The sequence below is a fragment of the Manis javanica genome, chromosome 6 (assembly GCF_040802235.1).
Source record: "Manis javanica isolate MJ-LG chromosome 6, MJ_LKY, whole genome shotgun sequence".
NCBI lineage: Eukaryota > Metazoa > Chordata > Mammalia > Pholidota > Manidae > Manis > Manis javanica.
The window spans coordinates 76,129,819-76,147,770 of NC_133161.1; the positions used below are offsets into that span (position 1 = coordinate 76,129,819).

The 17,952-nt window shown below is 36.2% G+C and overlaps 1 long non-coding RNA gene across 2 annotated transcripts in view; it reads left to right on the forward strand.

Annotated features, from left to right (window-relative positions):
• LOC118966982 (uncharacterized) overlaps positions 1–17,952 on the forward strand; it is a 39,004-nt gene that overhangs the window by 6,980 nt on the left and 14,072 nt on the right. The window contains exons 2-3 of one of the 2 annotated variants that reach the window (XR_005053735.2): positions 1,689–1,785; positions 11,745–12,035. This is a non-coding gene — a long non-coding RNA (uncharacterized lncRNA). Of the gene's footprint in view, positions 1–1,688; positions 1,786–11,744; positions 12,036–17,952 lie in introns of those variants that run through there. The other variant, XR_012132330.1, reaches the window with a different exon arrangement.

The window sequence follows — 17,952 nt, forward strand, 5'->3', positions numbered from 1 at the left end:
GTTAGCAAAGGTTCAAGGGTAACTTCCTTACTATCTTAGAGTCTAACTTAACTCACTTAACATGCTATTACAAACATAATCTAAAGGTTCTTTTCTTTTTCTCCTTTTTCTTCCTCCTCCATTCTTTATATATTAGGTATCATATTCTGTACTCCTTGTCTACCCCTTGACTGACTTTGGGTGCATTTTATTTAATTTTGGATTTGCTTAATAATTATCTGTTCTACTTTCTTTTCTTTTTTCTAGCTGTTTCATTTATTTATTTGTTTGTTTGTTTTTGCTATCATTATGTTCTACTTTCTTTACTGTGGTTTTATTACCTCTAGTAAATAAAACAGCTATTTAGCCTTAGGAACACTTCCATCTATGGCAGTCCCTCCTAAATACACTGTAGAGATGGTTTGTGGGAGATAAATTCTCTCAGCTTTTGATTATCTGGAAATTGTTTAATCCCTCCTTCAAATTTAAATGATAATCTTGCTGGATAGAGTATTCTTGATTCATGGCCCTTTTACATCATTGCATTAAGTATATCATGCCACTCCCTTCTGGCCTGTAAGGTTTCCGCTGAGAAGTCTGATGATATCCTGATGGGTTTTCCTTTGAATGTGATCTTTTTTCTCTCTCTGGCTGCTTTTAATGGTCTGTCCTTATCTTTGATCTTTACCATTTTAATTATTGTATGTCTTGCTGTTGTCTTCCTTGGGTCCCTTGTGTGGGGAAATCTATGCACCTCCAAGACCTGAAAGACTGTCTCCTTCCCCAGATTTGGGAAGTTTTCAGCAATTACCTCCTCCAAGACACTTTCTATCCCTTTTTCTCTCTCTTATTTTTCTGGTACCCCTATAATACAAATATTGTTCCATTTGGATTGGTCACACAGTTTTCTCAATATTTTTTCATTCTTAGAGATCTTTTTTTCTTTCTGTGCCTCACCTTCTTTGTATTCCTCTTCTCTAATTTCTATTTCATTTATTGTGTCCTCCACCATATCCAACCTGCTTTTAAAACCCTCCATTGTGTTCCTTAAAGATTGGATCTCTGTCCAAAGTTCGTTTGTGAGTTCTTGAATATTTATCTGTACCTCCAGGGGCATGTTTATGATTTTTATTTTGAAATCTCTTACAGGAAGATTGAGTTCAGCCTCACCTGCCCTTTTTCTGGTGTTTGGGATTTTTGTTTGAATCACATTCCTTTGATGTTTTATATTTGTATGTGGCATCTTTTAGTGCCCAGAAGCTCCACTCTCTGGAGCTGCTCAGCCCCTAGAGTGATGTCAGAGGTTGCAGGGGATTGGTGTTGGTGCCTGGTGGGAAGAAAGAGCTGTTTCCTGCTTCCCAGCTGCTATGTCTGTCTCCATTGCCAGAACCAGTGAGCTGAACACACAGGTGTAAAAGCCTCCATGCTTTGCATTTCTAGCTGCTGTAGGAAGGGCTTCCCTCTGGCTGGCCTGATGCCAGGGCTGCAGTTGCTGGTTTGTGGGCCAGGTGGGGACTTGCAGGGAAGAAGGCGCAGCAGGCTGTGTATCACAGTGGGGGACCTTGGAGCTTCATGGCCAGCCAGGAGGATGGAGCGCTTGAAGATCCTGAAAGTTCCCAACCTGCTGGGCAGAGTGCACCTAGACAATTTTGTCTACCTGTCCTTTCTCCTGAGCATTAAGCTATGTTCAATCCTTGCTCCTTTTGCAGCCTTCTCACTGGAAGGAAGTCTCCCAGCCTATCCACCAAGAGAAGCTGGATATGGATCCCTGTTTTTCATAAGCAGCTGGACTCTCAGTCTCTCCAGGTATTCTGCCTGTCTTTGCTTTCCAGAGCACCATGCAATGTAGGTTCATGCTCCCAGAGCAGAACTCCAGGGCTAGGTGTTGAGCAGTCCCAGGCTTCCACTCCCTCCCCACTCTGTTCCTCTTCCTCCCACCAGTGAGCTGGGGTGGGGAAGGGCTTGGGTCCTGCTGGGTCACAGCTTTGGTACTTTACCCTGTTCTGTGAGGTCTGTTTTTTTCTCCAGGTGTCTGCAGTCTGGTGCAGCCTTCTTTCCTATTGCTCTTTCAGGATTAGTTTATTAATTATATTTTCATATTACATATGGTTTTAGGAGGAGGTACTCTCACCTCTCATGCTGCTGTTTTTAATCTCTTACTAGTCAATCATGATCATCTTTAAAGATTGTTTATCTCCATTTTCATCTCAGTTCTAATTTTGTAACCTCCATTTTATTACTTTTATTACTCATTTCTTGAGTTGTAAATTGCTTAAGGCTGTTTTTGAAAAGAGATATAGTAGATATAAATTTAAGTTAAAATATGCAAATGTCTGAACCATCGGTTGTATAAAATCTAAAACTCTAACGAGAAATAGATTTTAAATGCAAATTATAAATGCAAACATTACCTTATAGGTCAGTTTGAAAATCATCCCTCTCATATTCATTTGCTTTCTTTATTCTGCTATCTTAATCTCTTTCCAACTAATTATAAGAATTGATTAACACATCTCCCATATGATTCTGATGGAATGCATGATCATTTATCCAGTCCTGCCTTAGGCAGTTCAGGCTGCAGTTTTGTTGAGTACCTACCTGCCTTGAGTCAGGCATTGCCAGTGGCAAGTGTGAGGGTTACCAAGATAAAAAAAAAGAAAGCCCATCACTCTGATCCAGTTTGTGCATCCATTAAATTCACACATCTATCTTCACTATGATCCATCATTAGCCCTATTTCTGTTTTGTTCACATCATAGGTTTTATCCAATTTTCTGTGAAAGCTTTCCTAATTTCTATGCTGAACACACAAAAGAAAATACATACTAACAAACTGAATAGAAATCTAGAAAGTACCCTGGTGGTGGTGTAGAAGATAGCACATGCTCTAAGCCTTAGAGGGAAAAAAGAAGGAAGAGCAGAAATGAAGAGGACCAGCTATCAATTTGTAATGCTTGGATTTTAGTCACAATGTATTACCTGACTTACATATTGCTGGTTTAGTTTGCTAATACATTATTTAGGATTTCTCCATTCATGTTTATTAATACATTGTCCCCAAACTTAATTTCCACTAATATCTTTGTGGGATTTGTTATTAACGTTTTGCTCATCTCATAACATGAGACAGACAATGTTTCTTCTTTTAATATTCTCTGTAAAAGTTTGAGTGAAATTGATATTATTTGTTCCTTGGATTTTTGCTAGAATTCACTAGAGAAGCCCTCTGGGCTTGAGGTTGTTTTTTTAATGTATTATTGCTTTAGAGGCTAAGTTATTGGTTTATATAAATTTAAAATAGAATTAAACTTTTATTGTTATGTTGTGAACTTTTAAAAAAAATCTTAGTTTGAAATAATTTATTTGAAGTTTCAAAAGTAGTATAGAGAGGTCTCATATCCTCTTCCCCTAGATTCCCCATTTAATTACATTTAACATAAACATAGTACATGTAAACACCAGGAAATTGACATTAGAATAACATGTGTATATAATTCTGTGTTTTATCACATTTGTACATTTGTATAACCACAGCTGTAATAAAGATACAGAATTATTCCATCACCACAGAGAATGCTCTGGACTACACTTTTATAAGTACACCCTCTCCTTCCCCTACCCTATCATCCCTAACCACTGGCAACTACTAATCTGTTTTCTATCTCTTTAACTTAGTCATTTCAAGAATGTTATATAAATGGAATCATATATTGTGTGACCTTTTGAGATTGCTTTACTTCAAGATACTGTTGATAACCATCCAAGTTGTTATGTAGGAAAAGTTCTTTCTTTTTTATTGCTGAGTAGTATTTCAATGTTTAGATATACCAATTTGTTTAAACCATTCACCTACTGAGAAATATTGGTTGTTTAAATTTAAGAATATTACAAATAAAACTGCTATGAACTTTCATATGCAGGTTTTGTGGGAACATAAATTTTCATTTCTCTGGGTTAAATGTCCAGGGGAACAATTGTTAGGTCATATGTTAAGTACTGCCAGGAATCTGCCAAACTATTTTCTTGGTGGCCACACCATCTTACATTATCATCAGCAATGTATGAGAAATTCAGTTTCTCCACTACTTCACCAGTACTTGGTATTATTGATTTTAATATTTTGGCTGTTCTAATAGGTGTGTATTAATATCTCATTATAGTTGTGATTCACAATTCCTCAATGGTTTAGAGATGTTGAACATATTTTTCAAGTGTTTATTTGCTATATACATATCCCCTTCGGTGAAATAGCTCTTCATGTACTTTGCTCATTTTCTAATTGTATTGCTTGGGTTTTCTTAACTGCTGAGTTTTTAGGGTTCTTTACATATTCTAAATACAGCTCATTGTCAGATATGTGATTTACTTTTTTATTTTTTACCCAGTCTATACTTTCTTTTCATTCTCTTAACAGAGTTTTATCTCAGAGCAAAAGTTTTAAATTTTGATCAAGTTCAATTTATCAAAATTTCCTTTTTTGAATCAAATTTTGGTGTGGTGTCCAGTCTAAACACTCTTCACTAAGTCTTAGGTCCTAAGGATTTTCTTCTTTTTTTACTAAAAGTTTTAATTTTATATTTTACATTTAAACATATCATTTATAATGAGTTACTTTTTTAATAAGGTGTGAGGTTTGGTTGATTTCTTTTTTTGGCTCATAGATACACAATTGCCTCAGCAAAATATATACATGTATATATTTTTATATTTTAAATGCACATTTTTTTTTCTGGATATTGAACCTTTATCAGATATATGATTTGCAAATATTTTCTCCTATTCTGTAGGATGTCTTTTCACTCTGTTTTATACTATCCTTTGATGCATGAAAATGTTTTATTTTGAAGAAGTCCAATTTACCTATTTTTAATCTTGTTGCTTGTGTTTTTGGTGTCATACCTAACAATCTATAGCCAAAGCCAAGTCATGAAAATTTAACCTTATTTTTCTTCTATGTGTTTGATGGTGTTAGCTATTATATTTAGGTTGTTGATCCATTTCTTCTTGGAGTAAAATAATATAACACATTTATCATTTTAACCATTTCAGAGTGTACAGTTCCATGGCATTAAGTATATTCACATTGTTGTTCAATCATCACCACCATCCATTTACAGAACATTTTTACCTCTCTAAACTGAAACTCCCCATTCCACCCTCCCTCAACCCCTGGCAACTACTGTTTTACTTTCTGTCTCTAAGAAGTTGACTATTCTGGGTACTTTTTATAGGTAGAATCATGAAATATGTGTCTTTTTGCGCCTGGCTTATTTAACTTAGCATAATGTCCTCAAGGCTCATCTGGATGTAGCATGTGCATAATTTTCTTCTTTTAAGGCTGAATAATATTCCATTGCATGCATATACCAGTCCATTGATAGACTCGGGGTTCTACCTTTTGACTATTGTAAATAATGCTGCTATGAACATGTTGTACGAATATCTTTTTCTTATTGCCTGTGCTTTTGGTGTCATATCCAAGAAATCACTGTCAAATCCAATGGCATAAAGATATCCCTTATGTTTCCGTCTAAGTGTTTTATAGTTTTAGCACTTACACTTAAGGTTTTTTTGATACATTTTGAGTTAATATTTGTATATGTTGTAAGGTAAAGGTCCCACTTCATTCTTTTGCATGTGGTTAGACAGTTTTCCCTGCACAATTTGAAAAGACTGTCTTTTCTACACTGAGTGAAATTGGCACCCTTGTGAAAAATCATTTGACCATATATTTGAACATTTATTTCTGGGATCTCCATTCTATTTCATTGGTCTATATGTATATCTTTATGCCAGTACCACAGTGTTTTCATTTCTGAAGCTTTGCAATAAGTTTTGAAAATTAAACTGAATCCTCCAAATTTAGTTTTCTGTTTCAAAACTGTTTTGGCTATCCAGGGTCCCTTGAGATTCCTTTTGAATTTGAGGATGGGTTTTTCTTTATCTGCAAAAATGTTGTTGGTATTTTGACAGGGATTGCTCTAAATCTGTAAATCACTCTGGGTAGTTTTGACATCTTTACAATATTAAGCCTTCTAATCCATGAACATGGAGTGCCTTCCTATTTATTTATGTTTTCTTTAAATTCTACCAGCAACGTTTTATGATTTCTTTGCACAAGTCCTTTGCCTGCTTGGCAAAGTTTGTTCTGAAGTGTCTTATTTTTTATTTTTTGATGGAAGTAATTTCTTAATTTCATTTTAGAATTGTTCATTGTTAGTTTGTAGAAATGCAACTGATTTTTGTGTGTTGACTTTATATTTTGCAACTCTTCTAAATTCTTTTGTTCTAACAATTTTTCTTCATATAAGATCATGTCATCTACAAACAAATAATTTTCCTTCTTCCTTTCCAATTTGGATATCTTTTATTTCTTTTTCTTGCCTAATTACTCTGGTTAGAATGTCCCACATCATGTTGAATAGACATGGTGAAATCAGGCACCCTTGTCTTTTTCCTGATTTTTGTGGAATGGTCTACTAAAAATTTATATTTCTTTATTAATATTCTCATTTTATTCATCTATTTTCTTTATTTTCTTTAGTTCCTTATCCATATTTTATTTTACCTCTTTGTGCATATTTATCAATTTTTTAAAGGTTCTCATCTAGGAAATCCACAGTCTGGGCTTCCTCAGAGATATTTCTGTCAATTAATTTTTTTTCCTTTGAATGGGACATATATTCAATTTTTTAAATATACCTTAGGATTTTTTGTTATTGTTTTGAATGTTGAAGACAAGATATTTGAATATGGTAATAACCCTGGAAATAAGATTCTCCCTTTTCCCAGGGTTTTCTGTTTTGTTAAAAAATTGAAGTCTGTAGTAGTCCTTTTATCTAGTGCCTTTTCCCAGCATCACACCCCCTACCCTGAGACTGGCTTCATTGTCATACGTGGTTACTCATGTCTCTGTATCTTAGTTTGTGTTCAGCTAGTGTTTTGAGAGATTTCCTTAATTGCTAGGGGTTCTAGGTAAATTCCTAATTAGGTGAAACAGACAAGTATCTTGCCTTAATCCCACACACAGTTTAGAACAGAACAGTACATTAATTGTTGCGTAAGGTCTGCTCTGCTTCTTCAGCACCAGCGACCAAGGTCTCACTGTGGGAATAGGGACTGCTCTCTTCAAGACGACCACTGGGTTGCTGAGGTGCTGGGACAGGGGCAAGTGAAATTACCACAGAGCTTTCCTACTCTTTTAAGTTGACTGTTTGCCTGATTGATGTAAACTTCTATTTTCTAGGATTCTAACAAGGTTGGCTATGATGGTTTCTGCTTGTTTTTCAACAGCATATAAGAACTTAGAGCTGCCTATTCTGCCATTTTGATGTCATTCCCTAAATGGACCTTTTCTCTCTCTCTAGTAATGCTTTTTGCCTTAAGGTATATTTATCTGATATTATAACTACACCAACTAATTATATTTTTGAAGTCCTCGTTTTCCTATTTTGTTTTTATATGTAAATTTCTATTTGTATCCTCTTTGAGCTTCATTCTTGAATCAAGATCACTGTATTTCCATATTTCTGAAAAATTATCGGCTTTTACCTTGTCAATGTTATTTCTTTCCTCTTCTCTCTCCTCTTCATCTGAATTACAACTATGTTAGACCTTCTTTCTCTATTTTCTGTTTCTTAATTTTTCTTCTTTGTTTTCCAATCTTTTCTTTCTAAGTCACATTCTGGATAATTTCTTCTGCTCTTTTGGTTCACTAATTCTCTTAGAGTCCTATATACTGTTTGTATCTATTGAATTTTTCATTGATATTATTATAGTTATTTTTAGAATTTCATTTGTTCCTTTTTCAGTTAATTTAGGTCATTTCTTATATTTGCCTATTTCCTATAGATAAGTACAGATGTTTTAATTTTTTAAAAACAACATAAACATTGTTTTCCTAATTTCTGTATTTGAAGTTATATTTATTTTCTTATAGAGTGAATTACCAACTTATTTACTTTTTTATGAGCCACTCAGTTACTTTTAGGAAAAACCTGAGATCTTGAATGAAGGTGACTTCCTCCATCCAAAAGTTACCTGCCTTCTTTCTGTTGCCTTAGATCTCTGCTAACTTGAGACCACTTTAAACTCAATTCACAGCTTCAAGCTTTTGGATGACACAATTGAAGAAAACTTGGGTTGCAAGTCTATGAAGGACTGGCTTAATTATGCACTTATTTTTTTTATTTAAAATGTAGCCTTTTAAGGTGCCAGTTTAATGTGATGAAGATATCTTTAGATTTTGCACCTTGGGCAGGATCAGGCTTTGATTGCTCCCTCCCTTGTTGAGCAATGCTTTAAATCAAGATCAAATTCTATGGGTAGGTATTTCTCTATTTTTAAGGACATTTTTTTCTATATTGCACATGGTATTTTTAATTTTCAGCAGGAGTGTTGGTCTGAATAATCTAGCCTGTCATTAGAATGATTGCATAATTTTTCATTTTTTTATGAAAATAAAACTAAACATAGTTCAGGTTGTCAAATTCCTAAGTGAGTGAAGTTTTGGAAACTTGGGTTTATTCTTAATATTTAAACTTTTTATAATTCTTTTTTTAAAGAAGCAGAAGATGAGGGATTATTTTTCAGAGTCTAGATGAGCACAAGACTCAAAAATGCTCTGTAACATATAAAATAGTTAACAAATGTAAACTAGCACAATTTTAACAATTTTGTTTCTGTACCCTTACCTGCCCCCAGCTCCGTTATTACTCTCTTGGACTCACTCCTCTCACCATTCCTGGAATCTGATGCTCCTGAGGATCCTACTTACTAGTAGTATTACTATGTAATTAACTCAGGAAGACTAAAAACAGTTAAGAACAACAACTAAAAAATGTAGACCTCTCAAAAGGAATTTGTATTAAAAGAAGACTCCTGGGAACAATTATATCTAAAACAATACTTATTCTTTGTTGCAGCCCAACCTGACCAAGTTAGTTACCATGAGATAGGTACTTCTTGAAAACTCTGCTTTCACCTTCCTGCCCATCTTTCCTAAAAGCTTCTGTAGAATCTGTGTTGGTAATTTGAAGGTCAACCTCTATGGGAATTCATGTTAGCTGCAGTTGATTTGCCAATGCAATTTATTTGCTGATCCCAAATTATTGTATAAAAATCAAAGTTACTTACTTGCATTTAGTTCCAGCTCATACAGTTCACATCAATGTCAGAAGCTATCAAATATCAAAGCTCAAAAACACAGAAATTCCAGAGGCAAAATTGTGCAATGGAACAGGAACTTTTGTTTTATTTTCCAAATCTTTTGCCAAGAAAGTAACAAATTAACACAGAAGGTCATTAACACTGAAAAGAATAAATGTGCACTTTGATTCTACCAATGCTGCAATATGTCTAAGTAAGTTGGGATACAAATCTCACCATATGTGTATTAATTTGTTAGGATTTCCATAACAAAATACCACAGACTGGGTGGCTTAAAGAATAGAAATTAATTTTCTCACAGTTCTAGAAGTTGGAAGTCCAGATCAAGGTATCAGCAGGTTTGATTTCTCCTGAGGCCTCTTTCCTTGACTTACAAATGACCACTTCTTGCTGTGTCCTCACAATGCCATTTCTCTGTGCACACCCATCTCTGATTTCTCTGTATATACCTTAATCTCTTCTTATAAGGACACCAGTCAGATTGGACTAGAGTCCATCCTGACAGCCTCATATTAACTTAATTACCTCTTTAAGTATTTTACCCCTAAACATAGTAACATCTGCGGTACTGATCTTAGTACTTGAACATGTGAATTTGGGGAAATTACAAGTCACTACATAACAATGTATTTTCAAAGATCTACAATTCCATTAAATTATTGCTAGAATAGTTGCTGGTATGGGTGAGGAAGAAGAAAGGATTCGAGTTCTTTTTTAAAAACTTTAGGTTTGGCAATGGATTATTTGATGTGACACCAAGAAAGCAAGTAATGTAATTTAAAAAACAGATACATTGGCCTTCATCAAAATTAAAACCTTTTGTGCAATAAAAATAAAGTGAGCTTGGAAATGAAGGTTCACAGTAAAAAAAAATACTATCATGAAAATATCTATAAAGCCTACACAATGGGATAAAAATATTTGCACATTGTATATCTTATAACAGTCTGGTATCCAGAATATATAAAGAATTCTTACAAATCAACGACAATAAGACCAACAACCTGATTAAAAAATGGGCAGTGGACTTGAAAAGACGTTTCTCCAAAGAAGTTATACAAGTATCCAACAAGAGCATAAAAAGATGTTCAAAATCAAGATAACCTTTTCAACAAATGGTGATGGAGCAATTGGACGTCCACAGACAACAACAACAAAAATGAACCCTGACATAATTCCCATACCTTATACAAAATTACCTCAAAATGCATCATGGACCTAAATGTAAAATATAAAATTCTTTTTTTTTATTAAGAGAAGAAAATCTTCAGGGCATGTTACTGGGTAAAAAGTTCCTAGCCTGGTCACAAACCCATGATCCTTAAAAGAAAAAATTGAACTTGCAATGAGTCAAGATTTTAAAACTTTGTTCTGCAAACGACTCTGGTAAGAGGATTAAAAGACAAATTAACACTAGGTGAAAATATTTGGAAACCTCATATTAATCAGGGAACTCACATCTAAAATACATAAAGGATTCTCAAAATTCAACAGTAAAGAACAATCCAATTAGAAGAACAAAAGACATGAATAGATATTTCACTGAAGAGGATGTACAGATCCTTTAAATAAGCACATGAAAAGATGTTAAATTTCATTAGCCACTAGTGAAACGCAAATTAAACCACTATGAGGTACCACTATACACCTCTCAGAACTGCTAACATAAAAATAGTACCAAATGCTGACGAGGTTGCAAAGAGCTGGATCACTATAGATTGCTGGTGGGAATATAAAATGGCATAGCCATCATGCAGAACAGTCTGGCAGTTTGTTTAAAGGCTGAACACGAGACTTCCATACAACCCAGCAATTATACTCCTGGGCATTTATTCTAGAGAAATAAAAAACTTATGTCTCCATGAAAACCTGTACATACATGTTTATTCATAATAGCCAAAAGCAGAAACAACCCAGATATCCTTTAGTGAGTGAATAAACTCTGGTGTATGTGGTAATAGTTGGCAACAAAAAGGAATGAACTATATATATCTATGCAACAGCCTGGGAGGTGCTGATTGTGAAAAACCCAATCTCCAAAAGGGCAGCTGGATGTTCCTATTTATGTAACATTCTAGGAATGTCAAAATGACAGAAACAGAACAGATTAATAGCTGCCAGGGATTAAGATAGGGGTGGGGTGAAGGAACTGGGTGTGGCTATACAAATAGGTAACCTGAGAGATCTCTGAGGTGATGGGAATGTTTTGTATCTTGACTGTTTCATTGTCAATATCCTGGTTGTAATATTGTATGATAATTTTTTGCAAGATGTTACTATTAGAGAAAACAGGATAAGTATAACTAGGATTATATTTGGTATTATTTCTTACAAGTAGATATGAATCTACATCTGAAAATAAAAAGTTTAATAAAAAAACCTTAATTGGGGAGGAAGTCTTTGAGTCATAATTCATAATTTCAGTCTGATAGATTGAAGTAATCCTAGAAAAATTATGGAGTTTGATAAATGTGTTATTTTTTGTTCCTTAACCTGAATTGTTATTTGTAATCTTTACTGGTAAACAGAATTCATTCAACATCTTTGTAAATTGGTGAGACATAATATGACTCACTTGCCTAATATCTTGTGCATAGTGTATCCCACATTACAGGGCTCTGCAATAAATACTGATAGAATCCGGACCTGAGTACCACCTTTCGAATAAGACCACTCACCATCTAAGAGAGACCTAGGTGTCATCTTACCTAGGCTACAAGGATTCTCCAGAGGACATGTCAGCAAACCACAAGCTCACTTTTTCCCCTGACCACTCCCCTCAAAGAGCCCGCCAAAGCCCTGGCCATAAAAAGCCTGTTGACCTGTTAGAGACCCTTGTTTCCTTTGTTCTGCTGGCCAGGACAGAGGGGTCCCTCTCAGGTTTACCAATAAACATGCTTAGACTGTTGAATTTGCATCACCTCTTTTTCTTTCATCTATCCCCTTCTCTTTCATCTATTCCCTCTACCCCTTTCAAATATCAAAATTCTTTTTTTTTTGTCAGTATTCTGGGTTTTTTAAATTTTATTTTGGTATCATTAATCTACAATTACATGAAGGACATTATGTTTACTAGGTTCCCCCCTTCACCAAGTCCCCCCCCACCTACCCTTTCACAGTCACTGTCCAACAATGTAGTAAGATGCTATAAAATCACTACTTATCTTCTCTGTGTTGCACAGCCCTCCCTGTGCCCCCCCAACACTATACATGTTAATCGTAATGCCCTTTTTTCTTTTTTCCCATCCTCATGCCTCCCTTCCCACCTGTCCTCCCCAGTCCCTTTCCTTTTGGTAACTGTTGGTCCATTCTTGGGTTCTGAGATTCTGCTGCTGTTTTGTTCCTTCAGTTTTCCTTTGTTTTTATACTCCACAGATGAGTGAAATCATTTGGTACTTGTATTTCTCTGCCTGGCTTATTTCACTGAGCATAATACCCTCTAGCTCCATCCATGTTGTTGTGAATGGTAGGATCTGTTTTTTTCTTATAGCTGAGTAATATTCCATTGTGTATATGTACCACCTTTCTTTATCCATTCATCTACTGATGGACATTAAGGTTGCTTCCATATCTTAGCTATTGTAAATAGTGCAGCAATAAACATAGGGGTGCATCTGTCTTTTTCAAACTGGAGTGCTGGATTCTTAGGGTAAATTCCTAGAAGTGGAATTCCTGGATCAAATGGTATTTCTATTTTGAGCATTTTGAGGAACCTCCATACTGCTTTCCACAATGGTTGAACTAATTTACATTCCCACAAGCAGTGTAGGAGGGTTTCCCTTTCTCCACAACCTCGCCAACATTTGTTGTTGTTTGTCTTTTGGATGGTAGCCATCCTTACTGCTGTGAGATGATATCTCATTGTGGTTTTAATTGGCATTTCTCTGATGACAAGCGATGTGGAGCATCTTTTCATGTGTCTGTTGGCCATCTGAACTTCTTCTTTAGAGAACTGTTTATTCAGCTCCTCTGCCCACTTTTTAATTGGATTATTTGCTTTTTGTTTGTTGAGGTGTGTGAGCTCTTTATATATTTTGGATGTCAACCCTCTATTGGATCTGTCATTTATGAATATATTCTCCCATACTGTAGGATGCCTTTATGTTCTATTGATGGTGTCCTTTGCTGTACAGAAGCTTTTCAGCTTGATATAGTCCCACTTGTTCATTTTTGCTTTTGTTTCCCTTGCCCGGGGAGATATATTCAAGAAGAGGTCACTGATGTTTATGTCTAAGAGATTTTTGCCTATGTTTTTTTCTAAGAATTTTATGGTTTCATGACTTACATTCAAGTCTTTGATCGATTTCGAATTTACTTTTGTGTATGGGGTTAGACAGTGATCCAGTTTCATTCTCTTACATGTAGCTGTCCAGTTTTGCCAGCACCATCTGTTGAAGAGAGTGTCATTTCCCCGTTGTATGTCTATGGCACCTTTATTGAATATTACTTGACCATATGTGTTTGGGTTAATGTTTGGAGTCTCTATTCTGTTCCATTGGTCTGTGGCTCTGTTCTTGTGCCAGTACCAAATTGTCTTGATTACTGTAGCTTTGTAGTAGAGCTTCAGTTTGGGGAGTGAGATCCCCCCCACTTTATTCTTCCTTCTCAGGATTGCTTTAGCTATTCGGGGTCTTTGGTGTTTCCATATGAATTTTTGAACTATTTGTTACAGTTCATTGAAGAATGTTGTTGGTAATTTGATAGGGATTGCATCAAATCTGTATATTGCTTTGGGCAGGACGGCCATTTTGACGATATTAATTTTTTCTAGCCAAGAGCATGGGATGAGTTTCCATTTGCTAGTGTCCTCTTTAATTTCTCTTCAGAGTGTCTTATAGTTTTCAGGGTATAGGTCTTTCACTTCCTTGGTTAGGTTTATTCCTAGGTATTTTATTCTCTTTGATGCAATTGAGAATGGAACTGTTTTACTGATTTCTCTTTCTATCAGTTCATTGTTAATGTGTAGGAAAGTCACAGATTTCTGTGTGTTAATTTTGTATCCTGCAACTTTGCTGTATTCTTATATCAGTTCTAGTAGTTTTGGGGTGGAGTCTTTAGGGTTTTTTATGTACAGTATCATGTCATCTGCAAATAGTGACAGTTTGACTTCTTCCTTACCAATTGAGATCCCTTGTATTTCTTTGTTTTGTCTAATTGCCATGGCTAGGACCTCCAGTACTATGTTAAGTAACAGTGGGGAGAGTGGGCATCCCTGTCTTGCTCCCGATCTCAGAGGAAAAGCTTTCAGCTCTCGCTGTTCAGTATGATGTTGGCTGTGGGTTTATCATATATGGCCTTTATTATGTTGAGGTACTTGCCCTCTATACCCATTTTGTTGAGAGTTTTTATCATGAATGGATGTTGAATTTTGTTGAATGCTTCTTCAGCATCTATGGAGATGATCATGTGGTTTTTGTCTTTCTTTTTGTTGATATGGTGGATGATGTTGATGGATTTTCGAATGTTGTACCATCCTTGCATCCCTGGGATGAATCCCACTTGGTCATGGTATATGATCCTTTTGATGTATTTTTGAATTTGGTTTGCTAATATTTTGTTGAGTATTTTTGCATCTATGTTCATCAGGGATATTGGTCTGTAGTTTTCTTTTTTGGTGGGGTCTTTGCCTGATTTTTGTATTAGAGTGATGTTGGCTTCATAGAATGAGTTTGGGAGTATTCCCTTCTCTTATATTTTTTGGAAAACTTTAAGGAAAATAGGTATTATGTCTTCTCTGTATGTCTGATAAAATTCCGAGGTAAATCCATCTGGCCTGGGGGTTTTTTTCTTTGGTAGTTTTTTGATTACTGCTTCAATTTTGTTGCTGGTAATTGGTCTGTTTAGATTTTCTGTTTCTTTCTGGGTCAGTCTTGAAGGTTGTATTTTTCTAGGAAGTTGTCCATTTCTCCTAGGTTTCCCAGCTTGTTAGCATATAGGTTTTCATAGTACCCTCTAATAATTCTTTGTATTTCTGTGGGGTCCGTCATGATTTTTCCTTTCTCATTTCTGATTCTGTTGATCTGTGTTGACTCTCTTTTCCTCTTAATAATTCTGGCTAGAGGCTTATCTATTTTGTTTATTTTCTCAAAGAACCAGCTCTTGGTTTCACTGATTTTTGCTATTGTTTTATTCTTCTCAATTTTATTTATTTCTTCTCTGATCTTTATTATGTCCCTCCTCTGCTGACCTTAGGCCTCTTTTGTTCCTTTTTTTCCAATTTCAGTAATTGTGACATTAGACCATCTATTTGGGATTGTTCCCCCTTCTTTAAATATGCCTGGATTGCTATATACTTTCCTCTTAAGACTGCTTTTGCTGTATCCCACAGTAGTTGGGGCTTTGTGTTGTTGTTGTCATTTGTTTCCATATAGTGCTGGATCTCCATTTTAATTTGGTCATTGATCCATTGATTATTTAGGAGCATGTTGTTAAGCCTCTATGTGTTTGTGAGCCTTTTTGCTTTCTTTGTACAATTTATTTCTAGTTTTATGCCTTTGTGGTCTGAAAAGTTGTTTAGTAGGATTTCAATCTTTTTGAATTTACTGAGGCTCTTTTTGTGGCCTAGTATGTGGTCTATTCTGGAGAATGTTCCATGTGTACTTGAGAAGAATGTGTATCCTGTTGCTTTTGAATGTATAGTTCTATAGATGTCTATTAGGTCCATCTGTTCTAGTGTGTTGTTCAGTGCCTCTGTGTCCTTACTTATTTTCTGTCTGGTGAATCTGTCCTTTGGAGTGTGTGGTGTGTTGAAGTCTCCCAAAATGAATGCATTGCATTCTATTTCCTCCTTTAATTCTGTTAGTATTTGTTTCACAAATCTTGGTGCTCCTGTATTGGTGCATGTATATTTATAATGGTTATATCCTCTTGTTGGACTGAGCCCTTTATCATTATGTAATGTCCTTCTTTATCTTTTGTTACTTTCTTTATTTTGAAGTCTATTTTGTCTGATACTAGTATTGCAACACCTGCTTTTTTCTCTCTGTTGTTTGCATGAAATATCTTTTTCCATCCCTTGACTTTTAGTCTGTGCATGTCTTTGGGTTTGAGGTGAGTCTCTTGTGAGCAGCATATGGATGGGTCTTGCTTTTTTATCCATTCTATTACTCTGTGTCTTTTGATTAGTGCATTCAGTCCATTTACATTTAGGGTGATTATTGAAAGATATGTACTTATTGCCATTGAAGGCTTTAAGTTTGTGGTTACCAAAGGTTCAATGTTAGCTTCTTTACTACCTTACTGTCTAACTTAAGTCGCTTATTGAGCTATTATAAACACGGTCTGATGATTCTTTATTTCTCTCCCTTCTTATTCCTCCTCCTCCATTTTTCATATGTTGGGTGTTTTCTTCTGTGCTCTTTTTAGGATGCTCCCATCTAGAGCAGTCCCTGTAAGATGCCCTGTAGAGTTGGTTTGTGGGAGGTAAATTCCGTCAACTTTTGCTTGTCTGGGAATTGTTTAATCCCTCCTTCATATGTAAATGATAATCGTGCTGGATACAATATTCTTGGTTTGAGGCCCTTCTGTTTCATTGCATTAAATATATCATGCCATTCTCTTCTGGCCTGTAAGGTTTCTGTTGAGAAGTCTGATGATAGCCTGATGGGTTTTCCTTTGTAGGTGACCTTTTTTTCTCTCTGGCTGCCTTTAATACTCTGTCCTTGTCTTTGATCTTTGCCATTTTAATTATTATGTGTCTTGGTGTTGCCCTCCTTGGATCCCTTGTCATGGGAGTTCTGTGTGCCTCTGTGGTCTGTGATGCCATTTCCTCCCCTAGTTTGGGGAAGTTTTCAGCAATTATTTCTTCAAAGACCTTTTCTATCCCTTTCTCTCTCTCTTCTTCTTCTGGTACCCCTATAATGCGGATATTGTTGATTGTTCACACAGTTCTCTTAATATTCTTTCATTCCTGGAGATCCTTTTATCTCTCTCTGCCTCAGCTTCTCTGCATTCCTGTTCTCTGTTTTCTAGTCCATTAATTGTGTCTTGCGTCTTGTCCATTCTGCTTTGAAGTCCTTCCAGTGATTGTTTTATTTCTGTATTCTCCCTCCTTAGTTCTTGCATATTTCTCTGCAAGTCCATCAGCATGGTTATGACTTTTGTTTTAAATTCTTTTTCAGGAAGATTGGTTAAATCTATCTCCTCAGGTTCCTTCTCAGGGGAAGATGTAGAAGATGTCGAAGCTGTCTGTGTTAGTCTTGTCTGGATGAAATTTTTTTTGCCTTTTCATGTTGATAGATGCTGTGGAATGCTATTGACTCATCTGTCAGCTGGGAGAGCCAAGACTCTTTTCACTTGCTCCTGGCCTTTCTTTACTGGGACAACTGCGACCCCTAGTGGCTTGTTTTGGGCAATTGCATGTAGACTGGGTCTCTGTATCTTGCCCGGCCAGTATAGAGGAAGCTCCCTTGCTGTGGGCATGGCCAGCCTCAGGCTGCTGCTCTGCTACGGCAGGGCCCCGGAGGCGTAATTGTCATGGGGCTGTTTGGCTGTTTACCACTGTGAAGGGTCTCAGAGCTGTTGCCCAAGGGGTTAGTGCACCCAGAGTTCCCTGGGATTTCCAGCTGCTGAGCTGTGACCCGGGATGCTTCCGTCCAGCTGTGGGGTCCCTGTCCCTTTAAGACTTTCAAAAAGCACTCACTTTTCTTTGTCCCAGGGGCGCCGGCTGCGGGGACCAGCTCACAGGTCTTACTGTCCTGTTTCCCTAGTTTCCATCACCCCATGCACACACTGTGTGTCTGCTCTCTGGGGCAGATGGCTAGGGCTGGGTGTTTAGCAGTCCTGGGCTACCTCTCCCTCCCCGCT